This window comes from Eumetopias jubatus, unplaced genomic scaffold (assembly GCF_037043125.1).
Source record: "Eumetopias jubatus isolate StellerSeaLion01/CBP00866 unplaced genomic scaffold, mEumJub1_p1.0 scaffold_1, whole genome shotgun sequence".
NCBI classification, from domain to species: domain Eukaryota; kingdom Metazoa; phylum Chordata; class Mammalia; order Carnivora; family Otariidae; genus Eumetopias; species Eumetopias jubatus.
The window spans coordinates 92,251,815-92,274,151 of NW_028274807.1; the positions used below are offsets into that span (position 1 = coordinate 92,251,815).

General features: G+C 40.3%; 1 protein-coding gene and 1 pseudogene across 8 annotated transcripts in view; one reads left to right on the forward strand and one right to left on the reverse strand.

The window, feature by feature from the left end:
- Nucleotides 1-22,337, reverse strand: part of FNDC3B (fibronectin type III domain containing 3B) — a 342,865-nt gene that overhangs the window by 271,341 nt on the left and 49,187 nt on the right. The gene's annotated exons all lie outside the window — the stretch shown is intronic.
- On the forward strand, nt 10,319-10,671 carry LOC114206998 (replication protein A 14 kDa subunit pseudogene; annotated as a pseudogene).

Genomic DNA, 22,337 nt, shown 5'->3' on the forward strand with positions numbered 1-22,337 from the left:
CTGCTTCTCTTTTCACACCCCAACAGGCAGCAGGAGCAAACCGACTTCAGGGCTTGCCCCTAGGTCCCTTCGGCCTCTAGGTCCTTCCATGAGGCCAGAGAAGAGTAAATAATGAACGGGGGCGGGGGGGATACGCACAGGACTGAGGTCCTTAGGACCTGCTCTGGGCTGTAGCTCCTTATGCTCCATATGGTCCAACCCAGCTGCCTGATTTTTCAGTATTGGGGTTTGAGACTCAAATCCAATTAACCAGTGCTATTTTACTCCCATTTCTCACGGTCTCTTAGGGATAATTGCAGGTACTGGGTAGCAGGAGATAGTTGCAATCTGAAACCAAATTCAGGCATTCCTGGTCCCGTCCCTCATACCAAAGAATATCTCAACGCCAACACTGTATCTAACAGTGACAATTCCAATTTAAGAAAACTTCTGGTTGGTGCCCAGTTAAACAATGGCACTTGCTATTAACAGGAACAGTCTGAAGCACACATGTCAGGTCCATAAACTCCAGGCTCTGCAACTGTGGGATAAGGGAACAGACCTAAGGCCTACAAAGGTCCTATAGATGTAGGATGGGAGAGCAGGGGACCCACACAGAGTTACAAAAACACCCAAAGAAGCCAAGTCCCCTGGCACAAGGAGAAAATTATATTGTATTTGCTTTTGAAAACTGTACAGGCAACTTTGGGTAATGCAGCTATTCTAAAAAGAAAAAAGATGCCTGAATCCTTTTTTTTCCCCCTACTACAATAGATTATCTACCTCAGAGATGTATAGTGGCTTTTGCAGATTACTGGGAGTGGGGCCAGGAAGGGAAGACAGAGGGAACCGTACTTAAAAGAAAGTCAACTCTGTGACAATCACTCAGACAGCAATCAGTGAGAATTTATAAACATCACACACTCCTAATGTCTAAAATCAACCACACTGTTAATCATGGAGGAAACTGAAGAATGAATAAAGTGAATAAAAGCCCCTGTGAACCCTAGCACGGAGCCTCACTTCTCCATAACCGAAGCTTTGACCCTCTTGTCCTTAGGCCACTGGCCCGCTAAAATCCAAGCCCTGTTTTCTAATCCCGAAGAGTTTTATCAGAGGTAAACCAGACTTTATCCCAAGTATCAGGTAAAAGATTCATCCAGATGGGGTGGTACACGCAGCCAGCAATATTTAAATTCCCCTTTCTAGGCTCTATGCCCATACGTAGAATAGTTTCATTTGCCTGTAATGCAAAAGATAATGCCCAGCTATTTAGCAAGGCAACTGCCAGCCAAGTTGTCCCTTAAAATGATCATGGAATACTATTTAGCATCACAGATGAAGCAATAAATGTGGAAGGCTTATTATCCAAACAGTTAACTTTAAGGAACAAAACTTACTTTACCTGTAATGACTGTGGATAGAAAGGGCACATCTCCCTCATTATAGGGCATGCTGGCCATAACTTAATTTTTTTCTTAGGGATGTGGGGTCATTGTTCCCAACATTCCTGTGTTCAGTCACAAGGTGATGTGTTAAGGGACTTACTGAAGCATTCTGACCTTACATATCCGGAGAAATTCACCCCTTCTTTGAGATCTTATGTGTAATTGTTGGTTTTTCCCTCTTTCTCTTTAGGCAATACTGCAAACCACACCCCCCTCGCATTTCAGGACCATAGCCTAAATTTGCTGTCTTACATCTTCCTTGGGCTAAGAAGCCAGATTGCTAGTCATGTACACACACAGAAGAGGAACGGTCCCTGCAGGGTCACTGAAGCTCCCTTATGTGCCTTCAACCATCTTCCTTGATCATTTGCTGATTATCATCTCTAAAAGAAGCTGAACAGCCAGATGGGTAACCTCCAGAAAACTGAGCTCTGACTGTTTTTTGTTATAGTCACAAAGTCTCAGGAGAAACCACCCTGACAAAACACTTATTTTCCTGGTCTGGGTTCCTTCTCCCCTAGACAGATGTGTATCTGAGCTGACCAAATGGATCCCAGACCTCAGGTATTTTATTCAAGGCTGTGCCACATTCACATTGTCCCCCTTGCAAGGACCCCATTCTTTAGACCACTACCCTTCACACATGAAGAATAAAAATGTGATGCAAAACTAATACGGATTAAAAAATGGAAAATAGATGACCCCTGCTACAATGTTTTTTCCTAACCCTCTGAACTTTTTTTTTCCTTCACAGAGCTCCAAAGTTTCGCTGCTTTTCTTCATTGTGTTCTTACCCATACTTCCATTTCAAAGAATTTGGTAACAACCACAGGCCTTCACCACCTCTCCCCCTAACCACACATCCTAACACTAAAACCACAAGCGCTTCATGCCCAGCCAGTTGTAGTCTTTTGACTGACAGGGAAGGGATGCCACGTGAGCACTTGTGGTTACCTTCCCCCTCTCCTATGAGAGCCAGTCGTTTGCCAATTTCATTACCTGCTAGCAAGGCCCAGAATTAAGGAAAGAAGCCCCTCCCCAGCTAACGGCAGGGGTGGGGGCTGGGCACTCTGAGAAACAAAATGAACAGATCCTCACTGTTAGTAAGACATTTAACTCCGTCCAAATATGCCCCAAAGCTTTTAAAGAACACGTTACTTTAAAAGAATATTACAAAAGGTCTTCAGTTTTTACATTACTCTAGGCAACTGGCTAATTACTTTTTCCTCTTATGTTGCTTCCCCCACTCCAAGTCGAAAAAGGTTTTCCATGGTATTCTGGCCCCAGCCTATACCAAGAAACATACTGGCCAAATTCATGAAAAACCTGATTCTGAGGAGAGAACCGCAGATCCATTTCCAAAGGCCAGAGAAAGCAATTATATACTAGGAAGCTTTTCTGACTTGAAAAAACCAAAGCCCTAATCACTGCTGGGAGAGTTCTAAGTCAGTGGACCTGGCCTTCAAATTAGTAACAAAATGTCCTGGTCCCTCACTCCGTGGGCCAATGACCCAAATTTCCTTACATTAATTCAAGATGTGAATTAGCAGTACAGTACCCAAATTAGTTTCAGATGACAAGAGAAAAAGAAACGTAACAACACCAAAAGGAACAAAGTATAACCATCAGAACGGAAGGAGACAGCCCAGCTGCAGGAAAAGGAGGGGAGTCTCCCTGTTAAATCAAGTCGGGCTGAGGCACGGGCTCCCGAGCTCACTTCACCTACCCTCCTCTGATGTGGCTTTTGACTGACTTCTAGACTATCCCAGGGAAGTGTCTAAAAAAGCAGATGCAGTAAAGGAACCAATAAGAGGACTGTACACGATCAGTGTTAACTTTCTGCTTCCACTCCACAATTTAAAATGCACTTTCAGAAACCAAATGGGTTCCCTGATGAAAGGGAAATTGATGTAAACCCATCAATTACAGGAACCTCTTATAAAGCAATTGGGCAAATAAATCTAATAAATATTAATAAATAATCTTCAAAATTCATAACACTAAAGATAACTATGATTCCATAAAGTTTGAATCTTTTCCAATAAAACACAGAGTAACCAATCACATTCACATAATCTAGACAGCATGTAAACACTGGCTTGCAACATGTTTGTTCTACAGCCTGAGAAAAATACCATCACGGGCACACTGGTAAATCAAAGCTTGAGGGGCGCCTGGGTGGCTCAGTCAGTTAAGCGGCTGCCTTCAGCTCAGGTCATGATCCCAGGGTCCTGGGATTGAGCCCCACATCGGGCTCCCCGCTCGGCGGGAAGCCTGCTTCTCCCTCTCCCACCCCCCCTGCTTGTGTTCCTTCTCTCACTGTGTCTGTCAAAGAAATAAATAAAATCTTTAAAAAAAATTAAGTTAAAATACCAGCTGACTTCTAATAGTGAGAATCTATTGCAGGCCTGGTTTCAGGAAATTGTCATAAACATACCAGATAAATGTTCTAGCGATTTATGTAATAGTAATAAGAAAAAAAACTTTTTTCCTGTTGCAAAGGCAAAACAACAACAACAAAACAAAACAAAAGAGCAGTAGTCAAAAAAGATAACAGGACAAACTTCTCAATCACAGAAGCCAGGGGTTTTGCTTTGCTGGCTTGTGTTTGGGGCAAAAGGGTTTGAGAGGTTACTAAGAAATTACTGTATTCTCTTTTAAAACAATGTAACTATCAGGCAGCTAATGCTTTACCGGTGAGTACAAGTTTCTAAATGGCTTCCAATATAAAACCTAAGTCTAATAAAAATTTATAAAAATTTATTATGACAAACGTTTCTGCAGCTGACTTACACCTGTTTGTGCCATGGCTGTAGTAACAAATAAAAACACAGAAAAGTCAAATTTTGACGGAGAATCAGAGCACAGAAAAAAAAAGAAACAACTAGGTTCATGAACCTCCTCTCCTACCCATGGCTTTTATGCATGTATGCCATCAGCCACAAAGACTAACAATTCCTCATGTGTGGTCTCCCTTTGTAAGCTTTATTAGCAAGATTTAGAAAGACAAAGAGGGAGGAGTAGAGAGTTGGAGAAATGAGGGGAGAGAAAGAAAGTTAGGAATACACGTTCCTACAACTAATGTGATATCACAGTATCCTTTGCTATTTTATTTTCCTCATCAGAAAAAACTCTTTCCCTACTGCTCCACGCTGGTTTTAAAAGGTAAACCCCTTGATTGGTATTTCAAGACCTAGAAACTCTGAAAATGGTTGTCATTTCTCGCCTTCTGAGCAAGACTAGAAACAGCTTTCTAATAACTATGGAAACGGCAACAGCAACAATAGGGGAAAGAAAGGATTCAAACAAAACACAGTACAATCATCTTTACCTCCGAAATGGAGAAAAAGCTGCTCATCAACCAACACACATCTGTTTTTGCCACTTCCCTGTAACTACAAGAGCAGAGCTTTGCTTTCCCTTTCTCAGCAACATGAAACCAGTGCCCCCCCCACCCCCCGCCTGGCTCTGCCCACGCAGATTAGCATGTGGCCATTTATGAACCTGGACACAAGAAAGCTGGGGTGGTCCGAGGGCTTTTTCTTGCACTCACCTCTCCCGTACTCTGTGGGCTGGGACGGTACTTGGGTACAGGCAAACACTCCCCTATGCTTTTTAATAAATCAAACTAGATTGTGGGGGGGGTGGGGGAGAGGATATGGAGAGGGACTAAGGATTTTTATCAGAAATTTTCACAGGCCCTCCGCAATCAAGAGTTCAAAGGACCAGTGTGTTATGGTAAATAGTATATAGTAGAGCGACCCCAAGATTGGGTATTGCAGAATCTGAGTTCTAATCCAGGGTTTGCCCATTTACTCTGAACATCATTTCTTCTTTTATAGAACGACAAAAAGTAATAGATTAGCCTTTGGGGTTCCTTTCTGGTCTTAACAGACCATGTTTCAAACACCACTGCCAACTTAATACAGATTAAACTCAAGCTAGGAGAGGTTTACATGAAACTCTGAAAACCTAGAGTTACTCTTACTTGTAAAAGTAGAACCTGAGCCTTATGCATAAAAGAGAGGAAGAATCTAAATAAGATGTTGGAAAAAGAATGTATTGAGCAAATAGTGATGGTAATCACTGTGTTTTTATGCCAATGAAATCTAATTTTACAGCTGAGTTCCACACAGCTGTGGAAGAAAGACTCTTGCCATGGCTTGCCACTTGAATGAAAGAAGGAGTGGTGATAACTGTTCATGCAGAAAAACCTCTTGAGACATGAGCAGTACCTGGAGGTATGCACCCAGCTGGTTGGTTGAGGCACAAATTGTCTGGAATTTGTCTTCTTGTCTGATATGGGTTCATTAGCGAAGTTAAATCACGGTTGTCTAAAAAAGTTCTCAACCTTAAAAACACCCTTGCCTTTTGCCTCCAATTATAAACACAGAATATTTAGGTGCAGTGTTTAAATCCATAAAGAAATCCTGTGAAATCGAGTTTAGATGAAAAACACCACCGCCGCCACTACCCTGGATTACAATAAATAATGGTTTATGCAACAAGTAAAAAAGAATTGTCCACGGTGATCTGGGGAACAAGGAGGGGTGCCAAGTAATCTAATGTATATATAGGTCCTGCCTTCAAGAAGACCTAGATGCTTTTGTGGTGTGCTTTTAATTTGCCTCTGCTTGAACGGCAAGACAAAGCCATGTCTGAACTCAAAATTACTATACAGAAAGGCACTGTTTTCAGTGGGGGGAGGAGTCTATATATCTAAGGATTATATGTAAACATTATAGTAATCTCAGGCTACCTTTATAATTCTCCAGAAATACTGCCTCCATGGCACCCCGCTCCCAAGATATCCCAAATCTTTAAGGAAGCCTAAAACCTGAAGGAAAAAAAAAATTATGTCACTGTATATTTACAAACTCTGGACCTGAGATCCACATCCATGCCTAAGTAATAACTCGGTTCTGCAAATATTAACTAAAAGGAAAGGGGGCCCCATCTACCAAAAAAGTTTACCAAACGTTGGGGTGCCTGGGTGGCTCAGTCGTTAGGCATCTCCCTTCGGCTGAGGTCATGATCCCAGGGTCCTGGGATCGAGTCCCACGTCCGGCTCCCTGCTCAGCGGGAAGCCTGCTTCTCCCTCTCCCACTCCCCCTGCTTGTGTTCCCTCTCTAGCTGTGTCTCTCTCTGTCAAATAAATAAAATCTTTAAAAAAAAAAAGTTTACCAAACGTTTGTTCATTGTTTCTAAATGATGTTTAAAGACGTTTATAGGTGTAATTATAGACATTTTTATTAGAACACCTCAACTCCAGCTACACTCAGCACAATAAATGTGACATCCCAAGGATGATAGTCTAGCACCTACAAGGAAACATTCCGAAGCTATGAGCACGTATCTGTACATACATCCAAGCTAATTGTCCTGCAGACTTTATCCATGGATGAGAATAACTGAAAATATGTATTTTCAATGACATCTTGACTTGTGTGGCTGTTTCTTCAGATCCTTTTCTGTAGGACATTGAAGAAAAGTCTAGAAAACTCCAGTCCAAGAATGGAAAGGTCGTTTCTCAAGCCCCCTCCAGTTTCAGGCCTTGCCACCCCTGCCCCCATCTTCTTCCCAGCTGCAGGAGAAGGTAGGAAGAGATGAGGGGGAAGTCAGAAGACATGTACTCCTTCCCAGAACCAGAATCTCACTCCTCACCCAGGACTCGGGCACGGCCATCTGCCTGGAACCCCCCCAGTGCTATGTGTACTCTGTGATGCCAAGTATTCCCACACAGGCTCTCCGTGTCTCAGTCTTTTCATCCGTAGTAAGGGCTCCTTCACACAACTTCTAGTTCCCCTTCAAAAGAACCCAATATGTACTACTACTGTTTTTAGATTCGTATCATGAATTACATTCTCTTTTGTACAACCACTGAGTACTGAGCAGCCACGCCTAACACCCTTTATTTGGGGGGGAAATGTGTGTTAGAAGCACTGACTGACTGCTTCTGGAAAAGAGTGAGAAGAGCCGGGTGGGGCAAAGGCACTGTGTGAAGCACCTGCACACTAATGCTCATCCAGCCTCACGCCGTTCACCTGATGCAGGCAGTGTTCCCCTTTTACAGATGAAGCCACCATCGAGTACTTGGCCCAAGGAGACTCAAACAGAAAGTGACCGTAAGGAGTCCTTGCTCTCTTAGCCAGCTGATGATGACATTCAAGAATCTCACAACCAAAAAAAAAAAGAATCTCACAACCAACACAAAAGTGGAAACGCTGACGAAGAATTCACAGGTCAGTGGTTTTAAAAATTCAAAAAAACATTATCATGTACATCACTGTTGAGTCGCTGTTGTGCACCTGCAACTAATAGGCTACTGTGTGTCAACTCTTTCTTCTCCCTTTTTTTTTTAAATTGAACAAGCACATGATACAAAATTCAAAATCTAACTTTCAAAGAAACCTGATAAAAGTACATTTCTCTCCTATCCAGACCACTGCTCCCCTACACAATGGCAACTCCAAGTTTTTCCTGTATCCTTACCCAGGTGCAGGTTTAACAATTTTTAGAACCTTTGTAAAGTAGCTTAAGAAAGGTTAAGCTAATTCATTGTATCATCATGTAGTCTGGATGGTTAGAAATTAACCTGGGAGGAAAATAAACCCTGCATAAACCAGATTTTAAACTCCTAAAGGGATATCCTCCATGGGGATTTTTAAGGAGATATACTATGACTAAATACAAAAGCAAAATTACTTCACAAAAGAAAAAGGCAGCTTAGCGAGTTACTGGGGAGGCTGCTAGAACAAGGCCTTTGCTACCAAGGGTTTCAAGATTGTATTATTTTCGATGATCTCAAAAGGACTTAGTTGAAAGATACCTTCTAAAGTAGCATCAAACCAAAGGACCCGAACAAAAGTTATCATCCATTGTTGGAACAAATAATTTATTGAGTGCCCACTATATGCCAGGCACTGAACTAGAATCCTAGGATTCTAGAAATACAGGCATGGGGTTAAACAGCATTACAGTGAAACGTTATACTCAGTAACGAAAACGAAATCCACACTGGACACTTCTGATGAAACAACACAAAGTCAGCAGACCTCGGTGCTCTATGCAACCTTTCATCTGAGATAAGCTCCAGGGTCTAAATTTGGTTTCCCAGCTGTGGCCTCTTTTCTAGTCTTAAGTGTTCCAGAAGATGAATTTGTCTTCAAAACATGCCCCCCCTACACCTCAATCTTCATTTCTGCTCAGCCAGGAGGATACTAAAATTACTGCTTTCTCATCAGCTCATATAGAATTCAACCATGTTTATTTTACAAACTCAGTTTTACTCATATAGGTGTCATCTAACATCCATTATAAGGAAAACAATCTGCACCCTTAAGATCATTGATGTTTTGTCTGATTTATACTTAAATATGTATTTCAAAGATTTCTGACATTTCATTACTAACTGTAGATGTTGGTTCAAATATATATATTTTTAAATATGATTCTTTTCTCCACCTCTGTGGGAAAGGGAGTGGTGTCAATGAGTGAACAGTATATGATACACTGAAAATCAGTTTATAAGCATGGTGTTATTGCTTGAAGAATCACTACAATTGATGACATTTTCATAAGCAGCTTTGTATTTCACTTAATGTGACTGAACACAAAGCAAACACCAGGTGTTTCTTAGAGCTTATAATGTACTGAAACAGAAAATTCACATGAAATGACAAAACTTGCAAAGAAACAAATTAGCAGGTGCAAAGACTCCTAATTAGGGAACATTTACTTACTATTTCAGATTAGCCCATTACTATAAAATTTTAATGAGATAATGTATGAAAACCACATTATTAAATCATCCTAACATTTTTTAAACTACAAAAATGTGGAATTCTTTAAAAAAAAATTTTTTTCTTCAAGAAAAGAAAAAAAAAACCTGTCACATACCACAGAGCATTAAGGAGGCTGGTTTCAATAGTTGAAAATAATGACTGGTGTATACACACGGTTTATGTGCAAATGGATGAATCTAAATGCTTGAATGTATGGTGCTTGCCTACATTCTAAACACCCCCTGTCAATAATGAGATCATTAATTATACTAATATAATTTGTTAAGAAAACGCGAGGGCCTGCATTCATTTATTTAATGAATACGTATCTAGGTTCTGCTCCGTGCAAGATACCTTTATGCCGAAATCATACAAATTCTAAATCTGAATCTGTTAACAGACTTCAAAATTTTTCCAACAAAATAATTTTTAATTTCAACTCTGACACAAAACCCGTGTTCTCCAATTTTCATATTTCCCCATATGAGAATGCATGAAAGACACACCAGAAAATGTTTCCATTAATGTGACTGAAGAACTCAGAAGCACGGAGAATGAAAAAGACAACATTTTAGGGTTATTAATAGTTATGACTTCACGAACCTCACAAAGGGATCTTAGGAATGCCCAAGGGTCCCCCCCACACCACACTTTGAGAACCATGAACCAAACTAAGTTGTTTAAAGAAGAAAAATTTAAATTCACTCTCTAGTAGACAAAGATTGCGGTCCCTATTTTATATTCTGTACATCCACAATCCACCTGACAAAATCTGAACAAAAAACATATTAATGCAAATGAAAAGCTCTCCAAATTCTATCACGGATTTTTCTCTCCAGGACTTTACGTTTCACTCTTTAAAGCACTTTAGTGAAACAAATTCATTTGGTAAAATCTCGAAGTAAGAGCAGTAGGCTGGAGGGATAAGAAAATGGATGTTGAGGGCCAGGTTCTCCCCCGCAGGAACAGTCAGCAAAACTAGAGTTCAGGAACAGGGTGGGACCTGACTCCAATAAATCCAGGCCCACCAGATGGGACTCCCATTCAACATCTATGGTCAGACTCATGCCCTGCATTCAAAGCAAGTGATCAACTGGCACCACAATCATGGTGGACGTGATGGGAGTTGCCCAGGTCATACATCCATGCCAGCATGCCAGCTTAGTTCATTGACAGGCTGGTCTGCTTCATAGGGAGGCTGGAGAGATATATCCTACTGGAAAAATGTTTCTTTCATTTGGAGAAGGAAAATCTGGGACCACTGAGTTGATAGAGCACCTTGAAGAAATCTCTGGAACTGTGGAAGTAGTTGGAAGAATAATGGCCAAGGCAACCATTATTGGGTGCGTCTTAAGTCCAGTTTAAAGAAGGTAACCATCCTTGTGATGTTGAACTTTACAATGGAGCTGTGAAAATTACCCATGAGTTCCCTCAGTTTTCCTCTGGGGCTTGTGCAATAATGATTGATCTTGATACATTTTTTATGACTGCAAATGAGCTACACTGAAGACTGTTAAAGGAGGCCCCTGATATTTGAGGGAGAGATTTCTGTGATTTTTAATATTTAATCTGTTCTCTTTTTAATTTCATTTACCTAACTTTATTAGAGATTGCAATAACCCACTTTTGATGGAACCTGTATATTCATCACAGTTCTCACCTAAGTCCTCATCAAAAATCACTCCTCTGGTATATGGTCAGGTAAGATGCAAGAACAAAGCAGTTGCCTTGAGTTTAGTTTTGTTTTATTAATAAAAGTTTAAATGGTTAAAAAAAAATCAAGTCCAAGGAATAAAGACACAAAAAATTTATGTTACCGTTCCCAAGTAAGAATCGTACCTACTCTGATCTCTAGACCTTCACTTACTGCTCAATGAGCCCACTCAAAACCCAGAGACAACTTGATCTAGTATTTTTTCTAGGGTCACTAACGTATTTTCTTTTGTCATTGCCTATTACGTCTTTCATCAAAGAATCCAAAAAAAGTTTTCTGTGGCTTAAGTAGAACTCTTAAAACAAGAAACTCAAGTTTCAAATATAGACAAGTCAGCAAGACAGTGAATTCCTCTCCTAGAGCAACAAATTAGCAAAATTAAAATACTGGCACAGCTAACTGATTTGTATTCAACCAACAATACCAGATTAGAGACTTCCCTTTTATTTTTAAAAATAGATTTAACAGGCATATTAATTTTCCACTGGCCATTATAAGTAAATGGAACTCCAAAATATCTTTCTTTGCAAGGGCCTTCTGGCCAGTCGCTGGTAGCCTGACCCCATGTGGAATGTGTATTTACATTGCCGAGAGGAGGCATTGTGTGCTGGTGGGAAACCACTTCTCACCAACCTCCCATTCAGCTGGAGGGCTCCACAATAGGTACTCACACAGGAAGCAGGCCTTGCTAAGAGCACCTCTGGTTGTTACAAAGAGAACTTTTCCAAGACAGCAAGCAGGTCAGTGAACCACTGTAAATGCCATGTTCACAGGCCCTGACTGCTTACACTTCAGGGTCAACAAAGCTAGTGTTGTCCACAACCACTGCCCCGAGTTCTTTGAAACTGTCACAAATTCCATTTCATTTTTCTAGCTAATCACTCAGGACATCACTTTGTTTAAAAAAAAAAAAAAAATATATATATATATATATATACACACACAAATAATATATAGCCATAACATTTTTTTCTCAAATACACTGTAAAATATTCCAAGAATCTACTGCTTTTCAAAGTCCCATGAAGTGTTTGTACCGAATATGCAATATAAAATATCAAAACTTCAAAAATTGCTTCATTATCTCTGCTTAAAATTATGCTTCCTTAAATAGTGACCTTTTTTTTTTTTAACTGCAAAGGAAAAAATAATTATTTAATGCCTCACAGAAAAGCAGGCATGGTCAACATCTCATCAGTAACGGCTTCTGTACACATACGTGAGGGAATTATGATGACCACTTACATATGCCATCAAATCCACCAACTGGGGGCTGAAAAATACAGTTAATATATAGGTTTTGTCAATTCAATACTAAACTACTGAACTACTGCTCTCTTTCCTCCCTACTTAAGTGTGTAAAAAACACAACCTGGTTCTTTCAAAAATGTGTTCATTAAATTCTCAATGCCCCAGTTTCTCAACCTAAAAGAGAGGTAACAGCTGTTTCCTACGGTAATATTTCTAGACCATTAAATAATTTAATGATATTGGGCAAAGGGCAACTCTTCTGGATTGTTTTTCTCATTTCTCTAATTAAAGGACTGAACTCTGTGATCAGCATAATAATCTATCAGTTTGGGCCCAGCAACAAAGAATATCACAATTAACACACACCTGGATTCATTAGAAGTGTAATACTTAAGGAAGCCACGGGAAAAATAAAAGGTATGTGCACCCATGCCAACCATAAATAATAGCACTTACTAGCCACAGGAAGTCACTTTTACAAAACAGAAGTAAACCAGAAAACCCAGAGGAAATGCTCACAACACAACGTCTAGTGAAATGTAGCTAGTCAGAATATATATATGTAACATCTAACTGTTTAAAAACACTGAAATGAAAGACTCAAACTGTTAACACTGGTTAACCCCGAATAATGAAATGATGAGTTCTGTATTTTTTCCTTTGTACTTATAGTTTTTAAAGTACCCTACAATGAGCAACTGTAATTTTTATAATGATAAAAGTTAACTTTTAGAAACATGGTATATTTCCATTTATTTTGCTCTATGTGATGGTTTACATTTTTGTAATGAAAATACTTTCAAACCACTGCCCAACACAAAGTGAAGACCTAAAGGATAAGGGTTTATCCAAGTCTGGCAGAACTGGTTCCCACCATTCAACCTTAACTGTGGGACACAACAATGGAAGAACATCTCTGGTTAAGTAACAGATTTGGTAATTTACAAAACCAGCCCTCCGGTCATGCTTACTGCTTAATTCCCAGATTAGGCATGCTCACCAGGACCAACCCAAACAGTTTTTTGTTTTGTTTTGTTTTGTTTTAAAGGGAGTAGGGAAAAGGCAGGTTCCCCAGCCTTACTTTTTTTAGATAACAAGCCCTCCAAAAAATCCTCTTCCAACTGCCAAAATAAATCAAACCTTCTGGGTGGAGAATTCTCTGTCAATCAAATGAGACTGAGCAAAGATAAACTAATAATAGAAATCTGTTACATACGTACTTAGCTGTGCTAACTATGCTGGTCCTTAACTAGCACAAAGGATTTCCAAAACCCTGGCTCTGAAAAGTACAGGGTGGAGTCAGAGAGCTCTCTCCGGGTTGGCAGGCCTCCTTCTTGGTGGAAAAGTAACTACCCAGTCCTATCTTTGTGGGTTCTCACCACCGCACCCTCCTTCATGTGAAACCTTCTAAAAATATTTGTCCCATATTTTCATTCCCTCATCCCCATATATTATAACATATAACACATGTTCACTCTAGAATTCTGGAAATACAGAAAAGCAGGAAGAAAAGTTGTGATTCTTCATAATCCTACCACCAAAAAACCTCCACTGTTAAAATGGTGATGTGTTTCATTTCAGTTTTCTCTATCCACATGAAATTTATACAGAGGGCTGCAATCTACACAGTACAATCTGCCTATTTTTTATTGGATACTTAATGATCATAACAATGACACTGACAACTTAAAAAATAAGCAAAATCCTCTTCTAGGGACCTTGGCAGAAAGATACAGGAAGGGAAACATATTTAACCCATATGCCCAACGTGCATCTAACTCAGTGCACAGCCAGATGTATAACTTCTTTCTAGAGGGTATCAGGTCATAACGACCTAATACTCTCAGATTGTGTACAAGTATTTAACTAGAATCAGGAAGTGAATGATCCCCACGAATTACTGTAAATTCAATTCGTTCCCATGTTTATATACATTTAAGTTTCTAAAAAGTAAAGTAAACGGCGCCTGGGTGGCTCAGATGGTTAAGCGTCTGCCTTAGGCTCAGGTCATGATCCTGGAGTCCTGGGATTGAGTCCCGCATCAGGCTCCCTGCTCCTTGGGAGCCTGCTTCTCCCTCTGCCTCTCTCTCTGTCTCTCATGAATAAATAAATAAAATCTTAAAAAAAAAAAAGTAAAGTTTTTATTCTCTACCTCGTAAGAGCTGTAGGATGTTTTAAGTTAACTGCTCATAACACTCCCTTCACAACTTTGACCCTACCCTCTCAGCAGAATGTATTTACCAGGAATCAAGGTCAATAGCACTATGCCCCAAAACACTTATCCCTGAGCATCTAGGTGTAGTGATGCCAGGAAAATTATTAACAGAGACTCAAACTGGCAAACACTCTGATGTGACATAAAATATCTTAGTATTAAGTCTGAACACATGTATCACAGCACAGAAGAGTGAAAAATTGGAAACTATCTCATCCATACAACAGAAGACTAATTTTAAATCCTGTACAAATGGATCTGTTAACAAAGGAAGATGTTCACAACCCACTGTTTATAGGGAAATAACAACATAAGGGAATCACATGGTAAATAAAAGGTTTATGCCATGGTCTTATTTGTTCAAAACTAGGAATATGTTTATTTTTCACACAGAAAAAAAAAAAATCAAAGAATATACCCTCAAGTGTTCACAGTGATTATGGTGAGAAGGTAGGATGAAGTTTTATCAACATGTTCTGATTTTTTTTTAATGATGCTTTTGTTGGGGGCAGTATATAGAGAACAAAGAGCATCTTAGGGGTTATCTCATTATATCTGTCAAAGAATCTAATGCAAGAATGAGAAACGGATAATGGATTATCTGGCCAATGACAATCCAATTATACAAAACACACCTCTATGACTTCCTGATCAGGGCCACTGGTTGTAAGAGCCCCATATTCTAAAGCTCTGCAATAGCTCACAGGTGTGGTTTCTTTCCCCTTCACTTTAGGCACAGCTGGGCAGACCAGCTTGATGCTCAGGACTGTGAACCTCCTAGAAGCTATTTTCAGTTTCCAGATAGAATTTCAGAGAATTCTAAGTCCAAAACGGAACCTTGAAAAGTTCAGTTCTGACTCAGACTTGTACAGTATCTAAACATCTCTAACAGACCAGAAGCTTGAAAGTATCACAACCCAATTTTTTTTTTTAATTACACTATATCCTTCAGTTAGTGATCCCAGGATTTCCTCTCCCAGTCAGTAAAAATACAGTTCTTCAGAATAACAGGATGATAGGAATAGATAAGGTTAGAATTAGACAGAACCATGTCTGAGTCAGTGAAAAACATAAATTGTTGATTATTTTTAAACCACCATTAAAAGGATTCTTCCTTTGTTGGAAGTAGGTTCTCCTTGACCCTTCCTTTCAATTACCACCACAAGCAACAGCACCCTCATTCAGGAATTAAATCACTTCTAGATTTCTGGAAACCTCAGAAACCAACTTATCCTGCCTACCTTCTCTCTATGGCCCCCTTCCATCCATCCTACCTGGCACATGACGACCATGTAATTCATTTCTGGGACATCACTTGCACTAAGTCACTACTCGCTCAAAATCAGTGATTCTTCCAGCAGAGTCTGGAGAAGCACTCGTAGGAGATGTGGAATGAGAGACTTCATACTGTGGGAGAAGCTGATCCACAGCACTCACTGCTCAGATCAGTGTTTCTCCAAGTATGAAGCAGGAACTCTGTGACCAAATCAAGTGGGGCACTTGCTAAGGAATGTAACTTCCTCACAAAGGTCCGCAGCAGCATTATTCATGAATGCCAACCGAGCAGAAACCACCCAAACATCTGTCAACTTTAGAGTAAATAAAATGGGAGTACAACCATACATTGGAATATTCTTTGGTGACAAAAAGAAATTAAGGTACTGATACATGCTACAACATAAACCTTAAAATAGTACTTGCCAAGGGGCTTGCCTATGGTTTTGCCATAGTTTGCTTGATCCAGATTACCATTCTCTGCTTTACCCCCCCAAAAAAACACAAAAACAAAACATTCTTGTGGGTTAAAAAAAAGTACACTAAGTGAAAAAGGCCACTCGCAAAAGGCCACATATATTGTGTGATTTCCTTTATACGAAATGTCCAGAAGAGGTGAACTTCTAGAGACAGAAAGTAGACTGGTGGCTGGCTGGGTGCGGGGGTGGAGTCGGGAGTGACAGCGAACTGGTAGGCCAAGGTTCTTTCAGAAGGTACAAAAATGTTCTAGAATTTGATAGTGGCGATGGTTGTGTAATCCTGTGAATATGCTTTAGAATATTGAATTTTATATTTTACAATGAGTAAACGTTATGGTATGTGAATTATACCTCAATAAAACTGTTTAAAAATACAGATCCCTCAATTCCACCACAGAGCAGAATCTCTGGAGGGAGGCCTGGATATCTTGCCTCAGAACAAGGGCAGAGGATGCGCATTTTTACTAACCACCCCAGAAAAGTCATAAAAGGTGCTAAAGTTAACACGGCCTTAGCTTCTTCCCCAACACTATATACATAGACTTTGTAGATCCTGCACCTCAAGAATGGGTCTCAGGCCCAATACATCCACTCTAGTCACCCATGCCATATAAATATATTTCCTACTCTGCCTGCACAAGCGTCCCTTCTAACCTGTGACTCTCCAGGGAGCACACAACCACTGAACCTCTTCTCTTGTTATTACTCTCCTCCTCCTGGGAGATCCAACCATTCTGTCTGGGGCCTTATCTGCTACTTAAAGCTACCCCAAGATTACTCCAATTCACAATGACCTCTCCTGAGAACCCTTTGGGCATTCATACCCTCAAGTGTGAAACAAGTGTGACTGACTACCAGACTTTCTTCCACATCTGATAACTTGAGCATCTCTGAGGAGAGACTCAAGAAAAATTCCAGACAAGCAGACTTTCTTCCATTCAATTTCCCTGTTACATCCAAATAATGTATCTTGTGCAACTTCCCCCCCACACACTTAATTTAATGCATGGATAAGTTAAATAACTTGAGCCTTTTTTTTTTTTTTTAAAAGGCTAGAGAAAGCATACCTGTTAAAGGGTCCTCAGGATACCAGTATAGGGTGTGGCATATGGAAAGCGCTCAGCTACGTGATGAGTTCCTGGATACCTAAGAATTAACTCCTGTAGCGGCAGTCTATTCAGACTTCTAGGTTTGCTGAGGTATCCATACAGATCTTTTGTGTGGGGAGACCTCTAATTTCCGTACTGCTTCTGTCTGACATAGGGTATTTGCTGTTCTTCTTTTCCAACACTACCAACCAGTATCAAAAACACCTGTAACATGTGTTGGTTTTTCTGCCAGTAATGATGGCTTGAAGACAGCATTTCAGAGAAAGTGGTTAAGGTTAGAGGTATGTTCCAGGGCACGAAATGAACAAAGATAGCTGGCCCATCTTGTGAGCAATCTGCAATCTTATTCTCTGAGGGGGGCTACAGACATTCATTACAGCCCTCTACCCGCCCCCCAGCCCCATACAACGCAAGGCCAGTAAAATGCCAGAGCGCTCGGGTAATATTATTGGAAGCAACACAATTCTGAAAACTGCTCTTCAGTGACTACTCTTGTCAAGATGAATAAATACAAATTCCACATGAAAATGTGTGTCAAAAGACACTGCCTACTACGAAAAGCCAACTTTTTGAAGAAGCTAGTAACTTTTGAATCACATATTATAGGTACAGATAATGCATTCTTATATTTCCAGCAACTGTAGTGACAAAGTTAACTTTGAAAAGCTGAACCCCAAGATGCTCCAAAACAAATACACAGGGACACACACACATGCATACACACACTCTCTCTCTCTCCCATACTAGGAAATTAGAGTGCTCGATATTACAATGCCCATTTCTAAATCTACAAAATAGGGGCGCCTGGGTGGCTCAGTTGGTTAAGTGTCTGCCTTCGGCTCAGGTCTTGTTCCCAGGGTCCTACTCAGCAGGGAGCCTGCTTCTCCCTCTCCCTCTGCCTGCCGCTCCCCTGCTTGTGCTCTATCTCGCTCTCTCTCCGTCTAATTAATAAAATCTTTAAAAAGAATAAATCTACAAAATATTTGACTTCTGTAATTTCTAATATTCTTCAGATGTTTGCAAATTAAGAGAAAATATCCATTTCTTCAGATTGGACTGTCTTTTATACATTTTAATATTATATAGAGTAAAACCTTGGTAATTCAAATTACTTGAGGAAAGGCCATCCAAATATATAAGAAGCACCTGCAACAGCAAATTCAAACGCAGCTAAACCCTTCAACAGCACTGCCAAGTGGAACCCCTACCTGCTCTACTTAACAGATAAGATACACTTGTACCTCTAACAGCTGCTACTTCAAACATATTTTCCCAAGTACTTCAGAAGTTGTATTCTATTCTACTCCTGCTCCCCAGTTCTCCAATCCCAGCCTAATTTTGCTAAATTATTTTTCAAACTCTTCATAGGGAATGAAGAGATGACTGGGATGAAAAAATGAAATTTGCCCACCTTATCTTCAGTACCCAGATCAAACAAGGTAAAGAATGATTTAGTTTTAGTTTTGTGAGCTGTACCCTAAGTAAGGGTATCATTTTATATTCATAACCTTATCCTGCTACACGAGAGGGCAAAGTGATGATAAATACCACCCCGGAGAATCAGGACACCTGGAGTATCCGGATTCTACCAAGAACTCTTTCTCTGCTCCTAGGCACAGCTCCTAGACACAGACCCTTCTCCAGTCCCCTACCGTGTGTTTGGTGGGAGCCCTAGGGTTCTTCTCATGGGCCCATCCAATTAACTCGGTGCCTGCCTAGAGAACAGTGTTGAGATTCACTGTACCAGTTCAGTGGTAATGAGAGAAGGCTGCCAAGGCCCTGAGATTAAGGCGGGGGCGGGGAGGGGGGGGACGCGCATGTCACATATTTGCTACCCACTGGTTAGAAAAAGCACCACAGACCCTCCCCACTTAGGTGTTCTCGGCACATCAAGAACTGCGGGGGCAGAAAAGAGGAGGTACTTTTGGTGCGGGGCAAGCAGCAGCAACAAAGTTGCCCATCTCCACCTCTAATTCCTTCAACATTTCAAAGACCATATTAATATCTGATCATTCAAAAGTGACTGATTTTTTTTTAAGATTTTATTTATTTATTCATAGGAGAGAGAGAGAGAGAGAGAGGCAGAGGGAGAAGCAGGCTCCCCGCTGAGCAGGGAGCCCAATGCGGGACTCGATCCCAGGACCCTGGGACCACGACCTGAGCCGAAGGCAGATGCTCAACCATCTGAGCCTCCCAGGCGCCCGTGACTGACTTTTTAAAATGTTAAGCAACGTCTAATAATTAAGATTTCAGACTGGTGGGTGGTAAGATGGGTGAAATAGGTCAGGGGATTAAGAGGTACAAGCTTCCAATTACAAAGTAAGTCGCAGAAATGAAAAGTACAGCATAGGGAATAGAGTCAACAAGATGATAAAAACATGTGGTGACAGATGATGACCACACTTATCATGGTGAGCACTGAGTAATGTACAGAATAGTTGAATCACTATGCTGTACACCTAAACTAATATTAAACATTATGTTAATTATACTTCAACAAAAAAGGTTTTTAACTATTAAAAAACAGATTTAGGATTAAACACGCCCACTCAACTCATTTAACAAATCACAACCAGAGCACTCCTACAAATGAATGATATATGTGGAAATCATATGTGTGATTGGAGTCATAATAAGTTGAGTGGACAGATCTAGAAATTCATTCCGTCGGCTGTTCAAACACTTCCCGGGTATCTTACACACCTGGCACTGTGCAGACATTGGAAATCCGGCTTTGCACACTTGGCTAACTATGTAACTGAGCTACATTCTCAGTAATAATGAATGGTGAGTGAGATTTTCAAACCTGCGTGTCCTTGATTTTTCCAAGACAGACTGATTGGAATCTTCTCTTTTCAAGAGTTCCCAAATCCTTCTGTCAAAGGTATTACAATATTGCTATGACTGAAATTACGATCTAAAATCATACTGCTGAAGGCTTAATAAAGCTGACATTCAACTTGTGGGTGGTGTATGTTGCCGGCTACCCCCTACCTTCAATCAACTGATGATGACTCAGGACTGACTGTCCCGTGGGAATCCTCCAAACGTCTGCAGACAGCTGTGTCACATCACACTCTGTTTCCAACACTCACTGAGTAAATTTCCTCACCCCTAATAAATTCTTACCGTTTTTTTCCCCAGGGGTTAAGAAAATCCTGTGGTAAAACATCCTGCCCCAAATTCTTTATTATACTCCTATAACATACATTCTAAAAGATGTTTTGGCATATTCTTGATTAATAAACTTCATTCAGAAATAAGAATTAATAATAAAAGAAATCATTTGTTCAGAGCTAATTTTTACTTTGCAAAGTCCTACAGAGATTAGTTACTCACTGTGAGTTTATTTATTTTTTTAAAGATTTTATTTATTTATTTGAGAGAGAGAGAGAATGAGAGAGAAAGCACATGAGATGGGAGGAGGGTCAGAGAGAGAAGCAGACTCCCTGCCGAGCAGGGAGCCCGATGAGGGACTCGATCCAGGGACTATAGGATCATGACCTGAGCCGAAGGCAGTCGCTTAACCAACTGAGCCACCCAGGCACCCCTCACCGTGAGTTTAAAAAACTCACAGCACTAAGGGGTGACTGGCTGGATCCGTCCACAGAACATGCGACTTCTGATCTCAGGGTACTGAGTTTGAGCCCCATGATGGGTGTAGAGATTACTTAAAAATAAAAATCTTTAAAAAATAATAACTTAGGGGTGCCTGGGTGGCTCAGTTGGTTAAGAGTCTGCCTTTGGCTCAGGTCATGATCCCAGGGTCCTGGGACTGAGCCCCGCATCGCATCGGGCTCCTGGCTCAATCAGCAGGGAACCTTCTTCTCCCTCTCCCTCTGCTGCTCCCTCTGCTTGTGTGCTCTCTCTCTCTCTCCCTGTCAAATAAATAAAATCTTAAAAAAAAATAGCTTAAAAAAATAAAAATTAAATAACTCACAGCACACTGATAATACTATTTATTCAAAGCTAATTCCATGAAATTCAACACTAAGACAAATCAATTCTCTCCCAATCCCTACTCAGTCCATAAGAAAGCTTATTTTCCTATCACTTAAACCAGAACCCCAAATATTATTTGGCCATTGTCAATATATCTTAAAAGTCTAACTGCTGGATAAATGAGTAAAAATACTACTTTTTTTATACCTTCTATACAAGCTAATTATTTTAAATATCTCACATATCCTAAGAGAATGCTGTCAACACAAATAATATCATTTTTTTACAAAAGATCAATTACATATCAAAATATACTTATGAAGATGCAGATCTGTGTAACTTGCTGTATGTAGATTATCTTCCCGTTTTTTAAAGATTTCACGAGAAATTCTAGCATTGGAACACATTGCCTGACACCTACATGATATGAAGAACGGGATCTGGGTGGCAATCCGAAGATCTGGATTTAATTCAAGTTCTCTTACATAAGCCAGCTGTGTGACTTGGGCTTCTCAGAGCCTACGTCTATCTGCAACATGGTGTGGCTGGAAGAGGTCATCTCCCATTCCCTCCTAATTCTAAATTCTGTTTAGACAGCAGTCTCCCCAATTTCGGGTAAGTCATAAGTAAACGTCTACTTAGAAGAAATCTTCCCTAGAAAGTACTTCGTTTAGCCACATATCTTTAAAGAAAAATTACAATAGCTGTACAACACTCATTCGGGTCACACCTTGAATAACAAGCATTTTTAGGCTGCTGGCTTTTCCAGGAACAAGATGAGGCAAGCACTTCTCTGGTGCTCAGCTTCTCACTGCTTACTCTGAAACTGAGCGGCTGGTTGATGAATGTTAAAAAACTTCCAAGATCTGAAGGCAGAAGTGGTATATACTAGACTATCACTTCTTGCTATAGTGAACTACGTCCTGAAGATCTCTGAATAAGGTCCACCTACAACTTCAAATTCTCCTCCAGCCTTCACGTGGTATGAGAAGGTCACAAATACAGAACCGTTTAAATCTTGTAGCCCCTGGCAAATAGCAAAGATTCCAAATCATATTTTTACATCAGCATTCACTTTTCTCTACCATGAGGGTTTGATTTCCCTTCTAGCATGTTACAACGTACACACATTTCGAAAATG